This window comes from Lolium perenne, chromosome 3 (assembly GCF_019359855.2).
Source record: "Lolium perenne isolate Kyuss_39 chromosome 3, Kyuss_2.0, whole genome shotgun sequence".
NCBI lineage: Eukaryota > Viridiplantae > Streptophyta > Magnoliopsida > Poales > Poaceae > Lolium > Lolium perenne.
The window spans coordinates 116226764-116239506 of record NC_067246.2 but is presented as its reverse complement, the minus strand read 5'-3'; positions in this window follow the sequence as shown (position 1 = coordinate 116239506).

Here is a 12743-nt window from a genome sequence, read left to right as displayed (position 1 = left end):
TAATGTTCCCACTTGAGTTAGTTAGCACATGAGGAGTTGTTTACTAAAATGTTTCTAAACTAAAATTGGCTTTATGCAAATAACCCTAGAGCTTAGAACACTCTCAATAGCAATGTTAGTACTTACATTCGTATTAGTTTGCGAGTACTTGAAAGTACTCATGGCTTTGTCCCTGGCTATTCAAATGGCCAGACTATGAAGCCGAACAGCAGTATGAACAGGATGACCAGCAGGACGTCTACAACAACTAGGAGCTTCTAACTTCAAGCGTTGCATGTGGAATAGATAGTCCACTACCACTTCGCTTCCGCTACGTATTTGTGTAATGATCAATAGATCAAGTGTTGTAATGAGACTGGATCATGTGATCCTATTTGTGTAATGACTATGTTGGTATTGTAATGAATGATGACTCTTTTTTATTCAACTGTTATGTCTCGCAAAAACAATCTTCCTGGGATTGCGATGTATAGCATAATAGGCATCTGGACATAAAAATCCGGGTGTTGACAAGTTAGTATCAGAGCCATTTTTGACTTTAGGAGACCCAAGTTAGAAATGGACGTTCTAAAATTTTAGTTTCAAAAACAAATGAAGTGAGTATTTCTGAAAAACTAAGTCTTTCTCTTCTCTTTGAGTTCTTTGGGAAAATAAGAAGTCATGCTCTTCCTTAGAAATGTACCTAAAATTTTGCCACACTTGTTCACTTCTCTAACTTAATCCTTCACTTCACTTTCAGATGGAGCCCGTGAACACGAAGTTTTACCAGCTTGGGAATGGGGGAAACTTAATCTTCAAGCATGACCTCAACGCCCTGTCCGATCACCTTGATCGCCCTCACCCGGAGTTCCACGGAGTCCAGGTCACTGACCAGCCAGGAGGATAGCTGCAGTGGATCATCACCACTGACTTGAGGGGTAAGATGGAGCCTCCCATTTCTGAGAGGATCCTCTTCTCCTTCAGGGAAAGCAACTGGCTGGATGGACTTGCCCGCGCTCTGCAGGAAGGACTTGCACGCTTGAGCGGGATGAGCGGGGGGGGGCCCTCAAGGACCCTCGCTTTTCACACCTCGCCAGGCGTAACTCTCCTGGAGAGCCCATGGACATGCAGCCCCACCTGGAGCTGAAGCACCATGTGGAGCATCTCGACTTCATCCTGTACCACACCCAGCAGGATCTCGACCACGCTCGTGAGTACGCCAACCAGACTCACGCCCACATCATCCAGCAGGGTGAAGCCATCAAGATGCTCGCCACGGTCCGCAGGACCCTCCGCCAGCAGCGTACCAAGAAGGACTCTACCATCACTCGCCTCCGCGAGAAGATAGCATCCTTGGAGGCCACTGTCAAGGCCCAAGAGGAGCAGATGAAGAAGATGGAGGAAGATGGAGAAGACATTCAGGGAGGAGGAGCCTTCCTGAGTGATGACGACGACTTCGAGGAGGACGAGTTCACCGAGGAGGAGGACTACGAGTTCCTAGACGCCGGAGAGGATGACTACATCCCCATAGATGTAGATGAGGAGTAGTTTCACTTGTTCACTATCGTAGGTGTGAGTTGTATCCCGCCCCATGTATCGTAGCTTGGAGAAGAAGGGTTCTTAAAACCCTTAGTGTGTTATCTTGTAATGTGTGCTGTTTGTTATGAATGAATGTATGTTTGTTGCATCATGAAAATACTTCAAGTTTTAAACTTTTGACTTAAACACCAAACAAGCCATAGAGAATTTCCCTCGTATCTCATGATCTATCTCAATGTTCAGATGGCCCCTCCAACTCGTAGCGCAACTCAAGATGCCATGATGCAGATGTTGCAAGTCATGCTGGAAGATAGAGAGGCCGAAAGAGCTGAACGCCAAGCCAACATTGCAGTACTTCAACAGCTTGCCAACCACCATGGCCATGGGAACCATGATCACCCAGGATCTAAGCTCAAGAACTTCCAGAACACAAACCCGCCAGTATTCAGCAAGACCGAGGAACCCCTTGATGTGGATGATTGGCTCCAAACTATGGAGAACAATCTAGAAGTGGCTGGAGTGGAGGCCAATGAGAAAGTGTTGTTTGCCACGCACTACTTAGCAGGACCAGCAAGAGCTTGGTGGACAAGCACCCGTGCCATGAACGCGGGACAATTCATGACTTGGGCAGATTTCAAGCTCAAGTTCAGCAAGTACCATGTGCCCCCGGGTCTGATAAAGAAGATGAGGGATGAATTCCGTGAACTGAAGCAAGGCAGGATGTCCGTGGTGGAATACCGCGACAGATTTCTGACTCTGTCAAGGTACGCCCCGTATGAGACTTCTAAACGGACTGCATGATGAGATGCAGACTGTGTTGGTGAATATCCCCTTCAACGACCTTGAAGCCCTTGTAGACTCCACCATCCAAATGGAGGGCAAACTGCATCAAGCCAACGAGAACCAAAAGCGCCGCATGATGAATCAGAGTGGGCCCAGCATTGCCCCAAGGTATCTCCCCAGCTCAAGCGGAGGCTTCACCCCCAGGAACAACAAGCCCAATGCACAGATGTCACGTCCGGGTTTTCAGAACCGGAGTGGAGGAAGCCCCAGGCCAGGAGGCCACCACAACAACAACAACAGCAACTACAACAACAACAACAACTTCAATCGCGTTCCGCCGAGAGCCCCCAACAACAACAACAACAACATCAACACCGCTCCAAGGACTGGGAGCAACGCCATCCCCGTTGCAACCAAGGACAAGGCCACAATCACCTGTTATGAATGTGGAGTTGTGGGACACTACTCCAATGAGTGCCCCAAAAGGTTAGCCAAGATCGCCGGCAAAACCACTGCACCTTCTCAGCAGCAACGCCGTGTCTCCACCGGCAAGAAGTTCGCCCCCAACAACCTGAACAACCGTGGAGGTCGCCTCTTCCAGATGAATGCCGAGGAAGCCCAGGAAGCACCAGACGTGGTGCTGGGTATGTTCTCTGTTAACTCAATACCAGCAGGAGTGTTGTTTGATTCCAGAGCATCGCATTCATTTGTTACAGAAGATTTTTTTGCACTAGTAAGATTCAACCAATCAGTTTGAAACATGTCATGATAGTTCAAATACCTGGGTCAACCACCAAAGCTAGAAAATTTTGCAAAGATGTACCCATCAGAATTCATGAAATAGATTTTTACGCCAACTTGATTGTTCTGGGAACAAAAGGATTGGAAGTAGTACTGGGTATGGATTGGATGTCAAAACATCATGGATTGATTGACTGTGCCAAGAAGGCCATCACCATGACTAGTAGCACCGGAATAATAATAGAGCATGTGTCTGAGAGACTACCCAGAAAGTTCACTTGCAACCAGAGTTTAGCCAAGCCAACCCTGGATCAGATCAGGGTCGTTTGTCGATACCCTGATGTGTTTCCAGAGGATATACCCGGTATGCCACCAGATCGGGATATCGAGTTCATCATCGAGTTAATCCCTGGAACAGGACCTATAGCCCAGAGAGCCTATAGCATGAACCCCGCAGAGTTAGTGGAACTGAAGAAACAACTAGATGATATAATGTTCAAAGGTCTGATTCGACCAAGTGCGTCGCCTTGTAGATCGCCAGTTTTGTTTGTGGATAAGAAAGACGGTGCCACTCGTTTATGTACGGATTATCGTAAGCTTAACAATGTCACCATCAAAAACAAATACCCCTTGCCAAAGATAGAAGACCTGTTTGACCAGCTGACCGGTGACCGAGTGTTCTCTAAGATTGATCTTAGGATAGGTTACCATCAACTAAAGATCCGTGCAACAGATATTCCTAAGACTGCCTTTACCACAAGATATGGATTGTATGAATACAATGTCATGTCATTTGGATTGACCAATGCCCCTGCTTATTTCATGAATCTCATGAATAAGATCTTTATGGACTTTTTGGATAAGTTTGTCGTTGTCTTCATCGACGACATTCTTATCTACTCCAAATCCGAAGAAGAACATGAGCAACATTTGGAAGTTGTCCTAGAAACCCTTAGGCAGCACAAGTTGTACGCCAAGTTTAGAAAATGCGAGTTTTGGTTGAAGGAAGTAGGATTCCTGGGACACATCTTGTCTGCAGGAGGAATTGTCGTAGATCCCGCTAAAATCAAAACCGTTGAGGAATGGAAAGCCCCAACCACCCAGACTGAGGTCCGGGCATTTCTGGGATTAGCGGGATATTACCGCAGATTCGTTGAAGGATTTTCCAGCATCTCAAGACAAATGACTCAACTGCTGAAGAAGGACAAGAAGTTTGATTGGAATGACAAATGTGAAGAAAGCTTTCAGCAACTCAAGCGCAGATTAACCACAGCCCCAATTCTGATCATGCCTGATGTCACCAAGCCCTTCGACATCTATTGTGATGCATCCAAGATTGGTCTTGGATGTGTATTGATGCAAGGAGGCAAGGTGATATCCTACCTATCAAGGCAACTGAAGCAACATGAGCAGAACTATCCAACCCATGTCTTGGAGTTAGCAGCCGTAGTTTTAGCCCTGAAAGTTTGGCGTCATTACCTCATGGGTAATCGATGCGAGATATATTCAGATCACAAGAGTTTGAAGTACATTTTCACCCAGAAGGAGTTGAATATGAGACAGCGCAGATGGATAGAATTAATCAAGGATTATGACATGGAAATTCACTACCACCCCGGCAAGGCCAATGTGGTAGCGGATGCCTTGAGTAGACTGCCGTGTCAGTTGAATTCCATGATCGCAATAGAGCAACCCAGCCTGTTTCATGAGTTTGAACAGTTTAGACTAGAGCTAGTGAGCGAAGGATTCTTAGCCAGCATTGAGATCCAACCCAATTTGATGAGCCAGATCAAGGAAGCCCAGAAGGGAAATGCCAGCATTGACGGAATCAAGAGTCAGATAGCTGCAGGAAAAGCACCGGGATTCACCATAGATGAAGAAGGAGTTCTTTGGTACAACGGACGGTTATGTGTACCATCAGATTCAGAGTTGAAGCAAGTCATTCTGAAGGAAGCTCACGATACCCTATATTCTATTCACCCCGCAGGAACCAAGATGTGCCAAGACCTGAAGGAACAATTCTGGTGGCACGGAATGAAACGAGAGATAGGAAGCTACATCGCCAAGTGTGATATCTGTCAACAAGTCAAAGCAGAACACCAACAACCCACAAGACTGTTGCAACCATTACAGATTCCTGAATGGAAATGGGATTCTGTCGGTATGGACTTTATCACAGGTTTGCCCAAATCAAGCAGAGGAAATGACTCCATTTGGGTAGTTATCGATAGGTTAACCAAGGTTGCACATTTCATCCCCGTCAAGACCACATACCAAGGCCCAAAGCTAGTTGAGTTATACATCTCCAGAATAGTCAGCCTGCATGGAACACCGAAGTCAATTGTGTCAGATAGAGGATCGCAATTCACCTCAAGATTCTGGCAGAAAGTGCATGAAGGACTAGGAACCCGTCTGAATTTTAGCACAGCTTATCACCCGCAGACTGACGGACAGACCGAGAGAGTCAACCAGATATTTGAAGATATGTTGAGAGCCTGTGTGCTAGAGTGTGGCTCCAAATGGGAAGACTGCCTACCGTACACAGAATTCTCTTACTACAACAGTTATCAAGCCAGCTTACAGATGGCCCCCTTTGAAGCCCTGTACGGAAGGAAGTGTCATACCCCTCTAAACTGTTCAAAAGTCGGAGATAGTCAAGTCTTCGGCCCCGAAATTCTCCGAGAAGCCGAAGAGAAGGTGCACAAGATCCACGAATACCTCAAGATCGCCCAGTCAAGACAGAAGAGCTACGCCGACAAGAGACGCCGAGAGATGACATTCGAGATTGGAGATTTTGTGTATCTCAAAGTCTCACCCCTCAAAGGAATGCAGAGGTTCCAACTCAGAGGAAAGCTAGCCCCCAGATATGTCGGACCCTTCAAAGTTCTGAGTCGCTGAGGAGAAGTTTCATATCAGCTTGAACTACCGGAAGAAATGTCCGCTGTGCACAATGTGTTTCACATCTCACTACTTCGGAGGTGCCTGGAAGTGCCGAAGAAGACCGAAGTGTTCAAGAACATCGACCACAGAGCCATTGATATCAACAAGGATCTAACATAACGTGAATTTCCTATTCGCATCCTTGAAGAAGCTTTCAGGACCACCCGCACCAGGAGTATCAAGTTCCTGAAAATTCAATGGAGCAATCACACCAAAGAAGAAGCCACTTGGGAGCGCGAAGAAGACATGAAGAAGGAATACCCAGATCTCTTTAGTACCTAGTTTTCTTTAGATCTCGGGACGAGATCTTTTGTAAGGGGGAAGGGTTTGTAACATCCCAACTTTTTAATAAAGAAAGAAAGAGAGGGTTTCCCAAAAACCCAAAAATTAGAACCAACAAAAACTTTGTATCATCACATAGTGCTATGCATATAGATCACCTTGTTAATTATTTGAGTGTGCATTTTGCCATGATGATTGCTTGTGTGATTACACTTACACTCAAACCCTAACCATGATCTCTTGATCATCCAAATACAAGGAAAAGGAAAAGAGAAAAGAAAATATAAAATTCACCTCAACACCCACATATGGCTTATGCCATTTTTGCAATTCTTAACCTAGACCACTTTGGCTTGCACCATTGGTTGTAAATGGTTACTAAACACTTATTAGTACTTTTGGAATCAAAGAAACTCAAATCAAATTGAAATCAAATGAAAATTTCAAGTTACATACAATATGGTCACATGTGACATTTTTAGCATGATGCCCACTTTGAGCCCCTGGTTTGGAAGATTTCTAAACTATGCTTTGCCAACTCTTGGCACCTCATCCAAGAGAACATCAAGGTGAACAACTTTGCCCAAAACCATCACCCCAAATTCTTTCTCAATTTCAAATGGTGAGCAAGCAAAGTAGGGACCATGAAACATATGTAAGATCATATGCAATATGTGATTTTGCATTTCAACTTCATTTTGACCATCACCACCTCCATTCTACTTCTCTTATTATATCTTTACACTCCACCAAAAATCTTTTCAAAATTCGAAAATAAATTTCTTTCGGGCATTTTATCAAACACTTTGTGGGCAGAGAGGAAAATGAGGCCCATGCTGAGATTTTGAGTTGGACCAAGTCCAACCCTGCCCTCTCTGCAGCTCTGGAGACACTCTTCACCTCTCAGCACCAGTGCCCCTCCTTGCCAGCACCTCCACTTGCTCAAAATGACAAGGGCATGACCATGCCGTGGCATGGCATGGCCACCCCGTGCCATCTCCCTCACCTCTCACTTCCACCCTGCACCACCATGTCTGGCATGCTCCTCTCACTCTCCTGATCACGCCCAGCCCCAGCCTCGACGAGAAATCCCATCGCAGTGTGCAGAACTCGACGCGACCAGACGCGCCCAGACGTGTACACGCACGCGCCAGAGCGCGCACGACGAGCACCACTGGCACGTCCAGAGCGCCCGTCGCCTCGCTCGCGTCACCTCCGCCCTGGCTCTCTGCACGACTGGCTTCACGACGTCACCGCGCACCGCCCAGACACCTCCATTGGCCCGCGGGAACGCCGCAGACGATGCCCACTCCGACGACCGTCCGCCACGGTGCTGCCAGCTCTCGTCATTCGCCCCGTCGCTTCAGACCACCGTTTGCTGTCCAAGAGCAGCGTGATGACCGCCTGGACGTCACCAACCGTACGCGCCCACTCCCTTGCCCCTTCGTTGCTCCAGACGCCGTCGTCATGATTTCCCCTCTCCACCGAGCCGCAGCACCTCCAGCTGCTATAAAAGGAGCACCCCGCTCCACAAATTGATCACACCATCAGCTTCCTCTCCCTCTTCTCGCTCTCCTAGCTCACTGCCTTGCTCGATTAGCCACCAGAGCGCCCCAATCGCTAGCTCACTGCCGCGCTCCGTCGCCGAAGATCGCCGGAGCAAGACGCCGCCCCAGGAGACGCCACTGCCACCAGGCGCTTCCTCATCGTCGACAACGTTGCTGTGCACCTGTCCGACGACCGCCGGAGCTCCGTCGAGCTCGCCGACCCCCTACCGCCGCCGCCAGTGAGTTCCCCTCTCGTCGGAGATGATGACGTCCCTCGACCGTGCGATCCTCTTCTAATCGCACGGCTCACGCTCAGCGTACCGATTCGCTGGCTAAGTCCCACTGACGGGTGGCTCCCACCCTGTCAGCTGGCCCGCTGCGATGCTGGGCTGGCCCAAGTCCCTCTCTCTCTCTCTGCGCAGCCCGTTAGCAGTTCCCGCCAGCCCACCTAGTTTGAATTCAAATTCCAGATTAGATAAATTTTGCAATCTGATGTCAACTTCAAATTTAAATAGAGACAAATCTACTTGGCCAAATTTTACAAATTTTATATATTTGGAAAGCTTATAAAAATCTCTATCTAACTACACTGGTTTGAACTCTAGCTCTGTTGTAGAATTAAAGTAGGAAAATAAACAAGGCAGGGACTTTTGTGACTTCAAATAATTATTAAAAATCAATCACAAATGCTATTAAGTTGATTCCAACTCCTATAGCTCACATTTTACTTACATTAATTGTTTCTGCAACAATATAGCATGGTTACTTTGAGTGATCATGGCCTATTTTAATTAGAGGACTATATGGCTATTTCTAGTCAATGATATTGTCCAAAACTATTTATAAATCATATGGGAACTTTTCTCTCATTTAAATCTTGTCAAAAACATTTCAAAATGAGGTAGAGACTCTGGTCATTTAGGTCTCATGTGAAATTTTTGATTATATTAAGTCATTACCATGTTAGGATTAAAGTGCATGAGGTACTTCACCTCATTTAAATCATTTTCTTAAATGATGAGTATGAAGAGGTTGACTTTGGTCAACCTAGGTCATATATTCTTCATGAAGGAAATTAAATTTTAATAAGATAATGAGAGGAAATTATTTCTCTAAGGAATTAAAAGTAACACCTTAATTAGTATGAGAGGAAATTATTTTTCTTAAATAAGAAAACAAGTCCACCCACTTAATAGTAATGTGTGATGCTAGCTTAAGTTGTGTGACTCATGTGTGTGTGCTTAGTTTAGTACTTAAGTTTGGTATGATGATTGTATACCCCGTATTCGTATTTTAGACGCTATTACCGAGTAGTATCAAGAGGAGGAGGAGGCCTACTTACAAGGAGAAGAAGACCACTTTGACCAATTCCCCAACCAAGGCAAGATAATACTCTTGCAAAGTGCAAAGCTCACCATGAGCAAGGCATCACCCCATTTATTTTATGTTCATGATCCTATTTCCAAGTTTTACTTTACAAGCTTTATTACTTTTGCTTTATCAAAGTACTTTTTGATTTATGATTCACTTGGTTAGTATTGGATTAGTACAAGAGTATCAAAGTTAGCCTAGAAGCAAAGCAAATTACTTAGCACCCCTCATACTTAGATGCTAGTGCTAAATTAAAATTGACTACTCTAGATGGGAACATGTGTTTGTGAAATGATGACGGTGAAAACCTTGGAATGATGAGTCATTTCCATTGAAAGATTTTGAAGGTGAATATGAGATGAATGTTGACTTGGTGAAATGGTTAAAAACTGATGATTGTGTTGGATGCGATTCCATTCCAATTCTTGAGTACCCCCACAATACCTGATTATGGGTAAGGCTTAGCTGGAAATTTATGTGTCTTAGTATGGGTTTCCTCTAAACAAGCGTCATAGAGATTATGCCGAGGCTGCCTCCGTTGAAAGTGAAATGACGTGAATTGAGGTGAATTGTACGGCCAAGCCCTGTGCAGTTCCCGGGATAACAGTTGGATATCACCGGGAGGCCAAGCTCATGGGGAGAGGTGCCTATACTAGGATGTGTAAGTGAGAGGTTAATGGTTGATGATCCGCGTACTGAGTTACGATTATTCGGGGTTTATCCCTGACGGATGGAATCAAATGTTGTGGCACAAGTGTGCAACCTCTGTAGAGTGAAAACCTATTCGAATAGCCGCATCCGCGGTCATGGACAGTTGGAAAGGCCATACTGTTTCCGTCATCAGAAATTTATATCTTTTTGATTTGTGATTTGAAATTGAAAGGTGACTTTGAATTTGAATCACAACAGATTTGTGGGAATGACACTAATGTTCCCACTTGAGTTAGTTAGCACATGAGGAGTTGTTTACTAAAATGTTTCTAAACTAAAATTGGCTTTATGCAAATAACCCTAGAGCTTAGAACACTCTCAATAGCAATGTTAGTACTTACATTCGTATTAGTTTGCGAGTACTTGAAAGTGCTCACGGCTTTGTCCCTGGCTATTCAAATGGCCAGACTATGAAGCCGAACAGCAGTATGAAGAGGACGACCAGCAGGACGTCTACAACAACTAGGAGCTTCTAACGTCAAGTGTTGCCTGTGGAATAGATAGTCCACTACTACTTCGCTTCCGCTACGTATTTGTGTAATGATCAATAGATCAAGTGTTGTAATGAGACTGGATCATGTGATCCTATTTGTGTAATGACTATGTTGGTATTGTAATGAATGATGACTCTTTGATATTCAACTGTTATGTCTCACAAAAACAATCTTCCTGGGATTGCGATGTATGGCATAATAGGCATCTGGACTTAAAAATCCGGGTGTTGACATAAAGCTTCATGTAGTTGTTTCCAGAATGCGGATGTGAACACGGATCCTCGGTCTGACACTATGTTTTTGGGTACTCCGTGTTTACTCACAATCTCTTTGATATAAAGATCAATGAGTTTCTCACCTTTGTCATGCTGGTTTACTACTAAGAAATGTGCACTCTTCGTCAATCGGTCCACGATTACCCATATCATGTCTTTCTTTTTATTGGTCATGGGTAGTCCGGTGATGAAATCCATTCCTATCTCTTCCCACTTCCATTCTAGGATTGGTAAAGGTTGCAATTGTCCTGCCGGACTTTGGTGTTCAGCTTTCACCCTTTGACATGTATGGCATTCTGCTACGTATTGTGCTATCTCTCTTTTCATGTTATTCCACCAGAACAATTCTTTAAGATCCATGTACATCTTTGTACTTCCTGGATGTATTGAGTACGGTGTTTGATGTGCTTCTCGGAGTATAACTTCCTTGATCTCATCAATATCCATAACGCAAATCCTTTTCTGAAACCAAAGTGATCCCGACTCTCCTCGGTGAAATTCTGATGGTATTCCCTCATCAATCCTTCTCATCTCCTCAACAATGAATGGATTGTCCAATTGACCCATGATAATCTCATTCTTTAGGTTTACACTTAGTTCATCAGCTACTTGTAAAGCTGATAGTCCTTCACGAGCTTCCTTCTCCCAAAGTTGTATCTGGGCTTGGCTTATTTCCTTCTTCAACTTTGGTGCTATTTCTTGTTCCACTCCTCCAGTGCTCTTCCTACTCAAGGCATCTGCTACAACATTAGCCTTTCCTGGAGTATAGTTGATGGTCAGATCATAATCCTTGATTAACTCAAGCCATCTTTTCTGTCTCATGTTGAGTTCCTTCTGAGTGAAGAAGTACTTGAGACTCTTATGATCGGTATAGAGCTCACACTTGGCTCCATAGAGAAAATGTCTCAAAGTTTTTAGTGCAAATACGACCGCTACTAGCTCTAAGTCATGTGTTGGATAGTTTACCTCATGAGGTCTAAGTTGCCTCGATCCATAAGATATTACTTTCCGATCTTGCATGAGTACGCAACCCAATCCATGCTTGGATGCGTCACAATACACGGTGTAATCCTTGCCAACTTCTGGAACTGCTAACACCGGTGTTGTGGTGACTTTCTCCTTCAGAGTCTGAAAACTCTTCTCACACTCATCAGACCACATGAATGGTGTGTTCTTCCTTAACAGCTTAGTCATTGGTCCTGCTATCTTAGAGAATCCTTCAATGAATCTCCGATAGTATCCTGCCATTCCCAGGAATCCACGGATTTCCTTAACAGTCTTTGGTGCTTCCCATTCCAAAACTGCTGCTACCTTGCTTGGGTTTACTGCTATCCCATCCTTACTGATAACATGACCAAGAAATTCTACTTGATCTAGCCAAAACACACACTTGATGAATTTGGCATAGAGTTGATGTTCTCTTAGTGTTTGCAACAATATCCTAAGATGTTCAGCATGTTCGGCTTTATCCTTAGAATATATCAGAATATCATCGATGAATACGATGAAAAACTTGTCTAAACATGGCATGAAGATCTTATTCATAAGATTCATGAATATTGCCGGAGCATTGGTTAATCCAAAAGGTACGACTAGGTATTCATGATGTCTGTACCTTGAGACAAAGGCAGTTTTCGGAACATCTTTCTTCTTGATCGTTATCTGATGGTATCCTGATCTCAGATCAATTTTGGAAAACACTCCTGCTCCTCTAACTTGATCAAACAGATCTTGTATTCTAGGAAGTGGATACTTGTTCTTGATAGTAACATTGTTCAAATTTCTGTAGTCTCCACACATCCTTCGACCTCCATCTCTATTGTCCACGAATATCACGGGTGATCCCCATGGTGAGATACTCTCCTGAATGAATCCTTTCTGTTCTAAGTCATCCAATTGTACCTTTAGTTCCTTTAATTCCTTAGGCCCCATCTTGTATGGTTCCTTAGCAATCGGAGCGGTTCCTGGAATTAGGTCGATAGTAAATTCTATCTCCCTATCTGGTAGCATTCCAGGTAATTCCTTAGGAAAAACATCCTGGAATTCATGAACTACGGGTATGTCCTCCAGCTTCACTTCCT